This window comes from Lolium perenne, chromosome 4 (genome assembly GCF_019359855.2).
Source record: "Lolium perenne isolate Kyuss_39 chromosome 4, Kyuss_2.0, whole genome shotgun sequence".
Lineage (NCBI taxonomy): Eukaryota > Viridiplantae > Streptophyta > Magnoliopsida > Poales > Poaceae > Lolium > Lolium perenne.
This window is the reverse complement of record NC_067247.2, coordinates 395457351-395467670: the sequence shown is the minus strand read 5'-3', so window position 1 is coordinate 395467670 and position 10320 is coordinate 395457351.

Genomic DNA, 10320 nt, shown 5'->3' with positions numbered 1-10320 from the left:
TAGAGCTTTCACTCTCCTTGATCATGTTGTATCATCTCCCTCTCTTGATCCTTGAAAACTTCCTCCACACCAAACTTAGAACAACTCATTAGAGGGTTAGTGCACAATAAAAATATACATGTTCAGAGGTGACATAATCATTCTTAACACTTCTGGACATTGCACAAAGCTACTGAAAGTCAATGGAATCGAAATATCCATCGAACATAACAAAACAGGCAATGCGAAATAAAAGGCAGAATCTGTCAAAACAGAACAGTTCGTATTGACGAATTTTATTGAGGCACCAGACTTGCTCAAATGAAAATGCTCAAATTGAATTAAAGTTGCGTACATATCTGAGGATCACTCACGTAAATTGGCATAATTTTCTGAGTTACCTACAGAGAATTTTGCCCAGATTCGTGACAGCAAAGAAATCTGTTTCTGCGCAGTAATCCAAATCTAGTATGAACCTTACTATCAACGACTTTACTTGGCACAACAAAACACTAAACTAAGATAAGGAGAGGTTGCTACAGTAGTAAATAACTTCCAAGACACAAAATAAAAACAAAGTACTGTAGTAAAAACATGGGTTGTCTCCCATAAGCGCTTTTCTTTAACGCCTTTCAGCTAGGCGCAGAAAGTGTGTATCAAGTGTTATCAAGAGACGAAGTGTCAACATCATAATTTGTTCTAATAATAGAATCAAAAGGTAACTTCATTCTCTTTCTAGGGAAGTGTTCCATACCTTTCTTGAGAGGAATTGATATTTTATATTACCTTCCTTCATATCAATGATAGCTCCAACAGTTCGAAGAAAAGGTCTTCCCAATATGATGGGACAAGATGCATTGCATTCAATATCCAATACAACAAAATCAACGGGGACAAGGTTATTGTTAACGGTAATGCGAACATTATCAACTTTCCCCAAAGGTTTCTTTGTAGAATGATCAGCAAGATTAACATCCAAATAACAATTTTTCAGCGGTGGCAAGTCAAGCATATTATAGATTTTCTTAGGCATAACAGAAATACTTGCACCAAGATCACATAAAGCATTACAATCAAAATCATTGACCTTCATCTTAATGATGGGCTCCCAACCATCCTCTAGCTTTCTAGGAATAGAAGCTTCGCGCTCTAATTTCTCTTCTCTAGCTTTTATGAGAGCATTTGTAATATGTTTCGTGAAAGCCAAATTTATAGCACTAGCATTAGGACTTTTAGCAAGTTTTTGCAAGAACTTTATAACTTCAGAGATGTGGCAATCATAAAAATTCAAACCATTATAATCTAAAGCATTGGGATCATCATCCCCAATATTGGAAAAAAATTTAGCAGCTTTATCACAGGCAGTTTCAGCAGTTTTAGCAGTTTCAGGCAGTTTTTCGCGCTTTGCATTAGAAGTGGAAACATTGCTAACACCAATTCTTTTATTAGTAATAGTAGGAGGTGCAGCAACTTGTGTAGCATTAGCATTACTAGTGGTGGTGATAGTCCAAACTTTAGCTATATTATCTTCTTTTTCATTTTCTTCTCTTTCCCACCTAGCACGCAGTTCGGCCATCAATCTTATATTCTCATTAATTCTAACTTGGATGGCATTTGCTGTAGTAGTAATTTTATTATGATGATTTTCATTAGGCATAACTTTCGATTTTAAAAGATCAACATCAGCAACAAGACTATCGACTTTAGAAGCAAGTATATCAATTTTCCCAACCTTTTCTTCAATAGATTTGTTAAAAGCAGTTTGTGTACTAATAAATTCTTTAAGCATGGATTCAAGTCCAGGGGGTGTGTTCCTATTATTGTTGTAAGAATTCCCATAAGAATTACCATAGCTGTTGCCATTATTATAAGGATATAGCCTATAGTTGTTACTAGAATTGTTCCAGTAAGCATTGTTGTTGAAATTATTATTTTTAATGAAGTTGACATCAACATGTTCTTCTTGTGCAACCAATGAAGCTAACGGAACATTATTAGGATCAACATTAGTCCTATCATTCACAAGCATAGACATAATAGCATCAATCTTATCACTCAAGGAAGAGGTTTCTTCGACAGAATTTACCTTCTTACCTTGTGGAGCTCTTTCCGTGTTCCATTCAGAGTAATTGATCATCATATTATCAAGAAGCTTTGTTGCTTCACCAAGAGTGATGGACATAAAGGTACCTCCAGCAGCTGAATCCAATAGGTTCCGCGAAGAAAAATTCAGTCCTCCATAAAAGGTTTGGATGATCATCCAAGTAGTCAGTCCATGGGTTGGGCAATTTTTAACCAAAGATTTCATTCTCTCCCATGCTTGTGCAACATGCTCATTATCCAATTGTTTAAAATTCATTATGCTACTCCTCAAAGATATAATTTTAGCAGGGGGATAATATCTACCAATAAAAGCATCCTTGCATTTAGTCCATGAATCAATACTATTCTTAGGCAGAGATAGCAACCAATCTTTAGCTCTTCCTCTTAATGAGAAAGGGAACAATTTTAATTTTATAATGTCACCATCTACATCTTTATACTTTTGCATTTCACAAAGTTCAACAAAATTATTGAGATGGGCAGCAGCATCATCAGAACTAACACCAGAAAATTGCTCTCGCATAACAAGGTTCAGTAAAGCAGGTTTAATTTCAAAGAATTCTGCTGTAGTAGCAGGTGGAGCAATAGGTGTGCATAAGAAATCATTATTATTTGTGGTTGTGAAGTCACACAACTTAGTATTTTCAGGAGTACCCATTTTAGCAGTAGTAAATAAAACAAACTAGAATAAGTAAATGCAAGTAACTAATTTTTGTGTGTTTTTGATATAGCAAACAAGATAGCAAATAAAGTAAAACTAGCAACTAATTTTTTTGTGTTTTTATATAATGCAGCAAACAAAGTAGTAAATAAAACTAAGCAAGACAAAAACAAAGTAAAGAGATTGGGATGTGGAGACTCCCCTTGCAGTGTGTCTTGATCTCCCCGGCAACGGCGCCAGAAATTTAGCTTGACACGCGTACAGCACGCGACCGTTGGGAACCCCAAGTGGAAGGTGTGATGCGTACAGCAGTAAGTTTCCCTCAGTTAGAAACCAAGGTTTATCGAACCAGTAGGAGTCAAGAAGCACGTTGAAGGTTGATGGCGGCGAGATGTAGTGCGGCGCAACACCAGGGATTCCGGCGCCAACGTGGAACCTGCACAACACAAACCAAGTACTTTGCCCCAACGAAACAGCGAGGTTGTCAATCTCACCGGCTTGCTGTAACAAAGGATTAGATGTATAGTGTGGATGATGATTGTTTGCAGAAAACAGTAGAACAAGTATTGCAGTAGATTGTATTTCAGTATAGAGAATTGGACCGGGGTCCACAGTTCACTAGAGGTGTCTCTCCCATAAGATAAACAGCATGTTGGGTGAACAAATTACAGTTGGGCAATTGACAAATAAAGAGGGCATGACCATGCACATACATATTATGATGAGTACAGTGAGATTTAATTGGACATTACGACAAAGTACATAGACCGCTATCCAGCATGCATCTATGCCTAAAAAGTCCACCTTCAGGTTATCATCCGAACCCCTTCCAGTATTAAGTTGCTAACAACAGACAATTGCATTAAGTATTGCGCGTAATGTAATCAGTAACTACATCCTCGGACATAGCACCAATGTTTTATCCCTAGTGGCAACAGCACATCCATAATCTTAGAGATTTCTGTCACTTCCCCAGATTCACGGAGACATGAACCCACTATCGAGCATAAATACTCCCTCTTGGAGTTAATAGCAAAAACTTGGCCAGAGCCTCTACTAATAACGGAGAGCATGCAAGATCATAAACAACACATAGATATAAATTGATAATCAACATAACATGGTATTCTCTATTCATCGGATCCCAACAAACACAACATATAGAATTACAGATAGATGATCTTGATCATGTTCGGCAGCTCACAAGACCCGACAATTAAGCACAATGAGGAGAAGACAACCATCTAGCTACTGCTATGGACCCATAGTCCAGGGGTAGACTACTCACACATCACTCCGGAGGCGACCATGGCGGCGTAGAGTCCTCCGGGAGATGATTCCCCTCTCCGGCAGGGTGCCGGAGGCGATCTCCTGAATCCCCCGAGATGGGATTGGCGGCAGCGGCGTCTCTGGAAGGTTTTCCGTATCGTGGCTCTCGGTACTGGGGGTTTCGCGACGAAGGCTATTTGTAGGCGGAAGGGCAGGTCAAGGGGCATCACGAGGGGCCCACACCATAGGTCGGCGCGGCCAGGGCTTGGGCCGCGCCGCCCTGTGGTCTGGCCACCTCGTGGCCCCACTTCGTTGACTCTTCGGTCTTCTGGAAGCTTCGTGGCAAAATAGGACCCTGGGCATTGATTTCGTCCAATTCCGAGAATATTTCCTTACTAGGATTTCTGAAACCAAAAACAGCAGAAAACAGCAACTGGCACTTCGGCATCTTGTTAATAGGTTAGTTCCAGAAAATGCACAAATATGACATAAAGTGTGCATAAAACATGTAGATATCATCAATAATGTGGCATGGAACATAAGAAATTATCGATACGTCGGAGACGTATCAGGACCCACTATAGTACCCTCCGGATCCTTCTAGAACCTCTGGTACAATACCGAAAAATCCTGAACTTCTCCGGTAACCCTGAAAATGACTTCCCATATATGAATCTTATTCTCCGGACTATTTCAGACCTCCTCGTGATGTCCTGGATCCCATCCGAGACTCCGAACAACATTTGGTCTCCATCTCATATTCCATATCTACTTAAACAACATGGAACCTTAAGTGTGTCACCCTACGGTTATGCAGACATGATCGAGACACCTCTCCGACCAATAACCAATAGAGGGACCTGGAGATCCATAATGGTTCCCACATATTCAACGATGACTTCATGATGGAATGAACAATTAACATACGATACATATTCCCTTTATCGCGCGATACTTTACTTATCTGAGGTTCGATCATCGGTATCTCTATACCTAGTTCAACCTCGTTACCGATAAGTACTCTTTACTCGTACCGTGATATGTCATCCCTTGTGACCTGGTCACATGCTTGAAAGCTAATTGAATGACATTCCACCGAGAGGGCCCATAGTATATCTATCCGTCATAGGAGGGCCATAGTTTTTTTTGAACGGAGTGTCGGAAATATATGGTGGCATGAATGCTAAAGGCTCCGGACAGCTTGGTTCTAGTGAACTGGATTCAGGGCTGTTCGGAGAACTATCGGTACATTTTGGTGAGCTAGATGACATGCTTTCGGCTGCACCCATGTAACGAGATAGTTTGAGTAAGCCGGAACTAGTCTAAGTCTAAACTACCTCTTCTTCTACAAGTCCGGCGAACATACCGTTAATGGTGCGGTGGTTCTTCGTCGTGCCGACGAAGGTGAGGTTGCCAGACGAAGCGCGTTGATCTCCGCTTGACCACAAATCGGCGGCGGATTGGATTTCCCGATCAACCATGACGATCTTGGGACGAGGATGGTCTTGGAGTGGCGGCGGGCGAAACTTCCCGTGAGCAAGCTCGTCGGAGATGAGATACGGTCGGCGGCGCGGCTGGAGGAAGAAGACGAAGTGGCTAGAGCGGTGAAACGAATGAAGAGGTCACGCGCGAACATTCGTGAGCCGGATCCAACAGCGGAAATGGAAAGGTCACACCATTGGATGTCCGCCACGTGTCTTAGGTTAAAACGGTGAAATCGAGACAGTGGTAACTAGAACTGAGGAAGCTCCAAAATTTCCGGCTGAAGATTTGCATCTCCGCAAATTTAGCGCGGGAAAGAAGGAAGTTCAGTTCAATGCACACGAAAAATCCGTTGGAGATATTGTTATCGAAGGATAATGATTTCTGATTAAATGAAGTCAGAAACAAGAAAGTTTTTGAAGCTCTTCAAGAGTCTCTTTGGATCCGAGTTGAATGAAGTTGGAGGAATGATGAATCTCAGAGAACTTCGGGGGCTACTGTTGTGGGTATATTTTATAGGTATATCAATGGCATGGCCTAGATCCGGCAAGCCCGGGTGGCCCACAGATGGTGATGTGGCATGTGCCCCATTGGGCGGCCTAGTTGCTATAGATCATGAGGGATGAAGTCCAGCCCAGTAGCAGGGAGCCGGATCCCAACCGACCTACGAAGGAGGCCGGATCTGTGGAGGTCCATAAAGTATCTGGATCTAGTAGTACGGCCTTGATGGAAGGCGGATCCTTGACGTACACGGCAAGATATTGTACCGTAGTTAGGTAACTTGTATTCCGGCTAGGACTCTCCAATGTAAACCCTAGATCCGTGCGCCTTTATAAGACGGATCCTAGGAGCCCTAGAGGCACAACCACATCTCATTGTAACAACGTGAAAGCGCCCAGATAATTCCAGACAAGCAGCAGTAGGCCCTGTCTTCGAGCAGGTGTTTCGAAGCTAGGTAAATCGTGTACCATCATCCCGAGGACTCTCCGCCCTATGGCCCCTACTTCTTCTGCCCCTCGTGAGGATCCCTCATCTGAGGTACCGTCGATTAGGCAATGACATTTGCCCCAAACCCATATTGAAGTCCAACTCCAAAAACTACCTTTTGGACGTTTTGGGTGAAACCTAGGGGAAGTGGGATTGCTCCCTTTCCTTCTCCCTTGACCGGCCAAGGTTGTAACATCCCAAATTTCAAAATCAATGAAGAAGACCAATTCCATTTTCCCAAAATTTGGAGCCAACAATTTTTTTGAATGGCTTTACCCTATGGGTATAGTATCATGCATGTAATTAGTAATCCTTGCCTTGAATGTTTATTTGGAATATTGAACAAGATCAAAACCCTAAACCCTACCCTTTTCAAAACCTAAAGAGGAACGAAGAAAAGAAAACCAAATAGAAATACAACCATATGTGGGCTTATAGCCATAATTGCAAATCTTGACCTATGCAATATTTACTTTAAAAAATAGTTATGAGACATTATTAAACTTAACCTACCACCAAATGAACCCTAACCATGATTATGTGGATCAAAGGGAAACAAAGCACAAGAAAAGAAAATAAGAATATCAACTTATATGAGCCTATGGACATTTTTGCAAATCTTTAACCTAGGCCATTTTACCTTGTGTAGATGGTTGGAAAACCTTAACAAACCTAACCTAGTACTCACCAAGACAAATCAAAAGAGAAACAAAAAGAAATTGAAAAGACACATAGAGGCATATGTGGGTATATGGTCAAATTGCACATTTGACCCTATGCCCTACTTCTTTGTTTGAAATGGTGAAACACAATCCTAAACTCAAAATAGTACATAAGAACACAACACAACACCTTTGGGATCAAAGAAAATCAAAACAAAAGGGAAGAAAATGAAAATCCCTAAGTGACATATGATAATGGTCAAATCTGCCATTTTTACCATGATACCTACTTTGAGCCCCTTTGGTTAACTTTTTCTAAACTAAACTTTCTAATATTTTTGCCCAGATCTATTTTACTCATAAAATTAAACAACTTGGTAAAAGTCAAACTTGATGATTCAAAGTCAAACTCTTAATATAAGCATGCAAAGTGGTAACTTTGAATCAGATTCTAGATTGCCCCAAATTTTGGATTTTTCACAAACCAACTTCAAATTGCAAACCAAGGCCACCAATAGATGTCAAACACTATTTAGATCACACCTATGAAGTATTTTGTCCAAATTCAAATTCAAATGAGACCATTGCATCCCACATAAGGTGATAAAATGAATTAAATAAAAGGTAAAACCACTATTCCTACCTACTATTCACCACCTCACTCCACTCCCACTACAAGAAATCTGCCATAATATGACGTTTTTTATGACTGGAAATCAAAATGTCATAGCTTTATGACTGGAAAACAGACTATCCACGGATCACACCAGTAAAGCAGATCTCAGCCGTCCGCATGACGTTCATCCAACGTCCGACACTTCATCTCGCGTGTGTTGTCCCGCGTTGGATTTTGGCGGAAGCGCCAAACGAATCTGAAAAAGGGCCGAGCGGCGTGAGATCAAAACTTGAGTGGGGAGAAGAAATGTGGAGCCCCTCCCATCGAACAAATCTAACCCTCACCCCTCACAGCGCCGCCTCCCTTCTCCCCTGTACTCCACCTACGTTGCCGGCCTAGATTCCGGCCAACTCCGGCCACTACCTGCCTCGCCGACTATCTCCCCGGCAAGACACCTCCCTCCTCTCTCTACCCCACCTACCCCTTTCTTCCGGCCCTCATACGGCGCCGCCCGCCACCGCTCCTCGCGAGTAGAGAAACCACGCGTGTCCTGCGGGGGAACCGTTCACGGGGCCGCCAGATCTTCTTCTTAGATGCGCCGATGGGCCGCAATCCATCCATATGCCGAGGAGGAGCCATGCTTCCGCCCCCGCCCCAGATCTCTCTCTCTCCATCGTCTCCCGTTTTTCAAACGCAGAGACGGCATGGATCTAACATTTTTTTATCGTTTGTTGGGTTTTTTCTAGGTGGCGGGTGGTGTAGTGGCCGCAAGATCTCTCTCCACCCACCCGTGATCTCCACCCGCGGCAACTCGCAGCGAGCGACGAACGGCGATGGCCACACGCAGGGAGTCCCTCCGACGACGGCCGCGCGTGGGTTGCTGCGACGGACGACCACAGGCGACCAACAACGGCAGATCCTCCTCAGATCGGCAGCAGGCGAGTACTCTCTGTTCTCCCCTTTAGCTCCTCCTCTTCCGTGCCGTTCTGTGGTACTCTTTCAGGCTTCTTTTCATTTCACAGCCCGAATTAGGTTCAGCACATGTTATTACATTGATTCTGTTCAAATCGCAGTACACTTTTCTTTAAATGTTGCAGCATCATTTGTGTTAATTCTGTTCTTTCATGGTTATATTTGTGGTTGCAGCAAGAAATGTTGTGTTTGTGTGACCTTCCATGGTTCCACTCATCTTTGCAATGGTGCTACAGAACTGGTAGTCAACTACGAACTTACATGTATTGGTTCTGCTAATAGAATTCTAAAAGTAAGAAGCAATTACTTCTAACTGTGATGGTGATTTTATCCCTTGCACTCATTATGTCTCTTGATTTTCTCTCTTAACCACTACCTTACTTAGGGATTAGGATTCTCTGTACAGATTGAAGTAACCCCTGAATTTAGCTTAAATACTTTATAATGTGTGCCTATGATCTGGCTGTAGTTTCTCATCCCTGGATTATTTGCCTTTGTGTTTCCACGTTTTCTTTGCATATTCTATCTCCTTGGTTGGTTTGGTTACAAGTTGATAGGTGTTGGTTTTGGAAAATTACCGTTGTATTATTAAATATACAGGCAAACAAATCCTGAGAAAGAAAGAATAATACAAGACGATACAATACCTGATGATTCCCAATGAGATATATGTGGTATTTCATCATGGTGCATCTTAGTCCTGACACCCGACACTTGGTATTGCTGCAGGTTCAGTTTTAGATATTGTGGGTTAGATCATTTAGAGCAGCAATTAGCAGCAGTAAAATGTTAGTAGTTATGTCTCAACTGGAAAATAAGTTCCTTCATGTATCCTATTGTATTATTAGCGCGGCACCGGATCTCTCACCATCGGTAGCAGTGACATTCTTTTGCTTCTTAACAATGGAAACTAAAAATGATATTTACCTCGCTCTAGGAGTGCACGTATTTCAACTCATTTATAACATAAAAAAAGTAAAACCTGGAAACAAAAGCCCTGGCGGCAGTACCACCAACATGCAACCAAAGCACCACTGTTCTTTCTTCAATCACAACTTCATGACATCACTGAAATTACATGCAGCCATGCAATAATACATGCGTATTTTTCACAGGGACGTATTATTAAGAGAACTTTTGGGAAGTTGAAGGTAGAGCATGTTTATTTGGGAAGGCACAGTTTCAGCAAGATGCTGCCAAGTTAACACCTTAGGTCAGTTCTGAAATATCCTGCTCATTTTTTTGATGCTTATGTGATCATGTGAAATCAGCTCACAGTAAATACTATGGTTGGCTGGTTGCCAATGTTGGAATTCGGCACTATTCTGCAGTTAGTTGTGCTATTTAATGTTGTACAGCCTTAATGGTTTGTAGATTGTAGATATGCATGCATGTGCCTTTCGCAAGATTGCTGCTTGACAACATGTGTGAACCATGGTCTTTGCTGCGGTTTATGATTGCAGTTGTTGTGTGAGCACCAGAATTTATAATTGCAGTTGTTCTGTGAGCACCCAGATGATGAATTTCCTTCCACTACTTAATCTGAGCTAAACCGTATTTGTTGTGTCAAAGCATGTTACATGTATCAA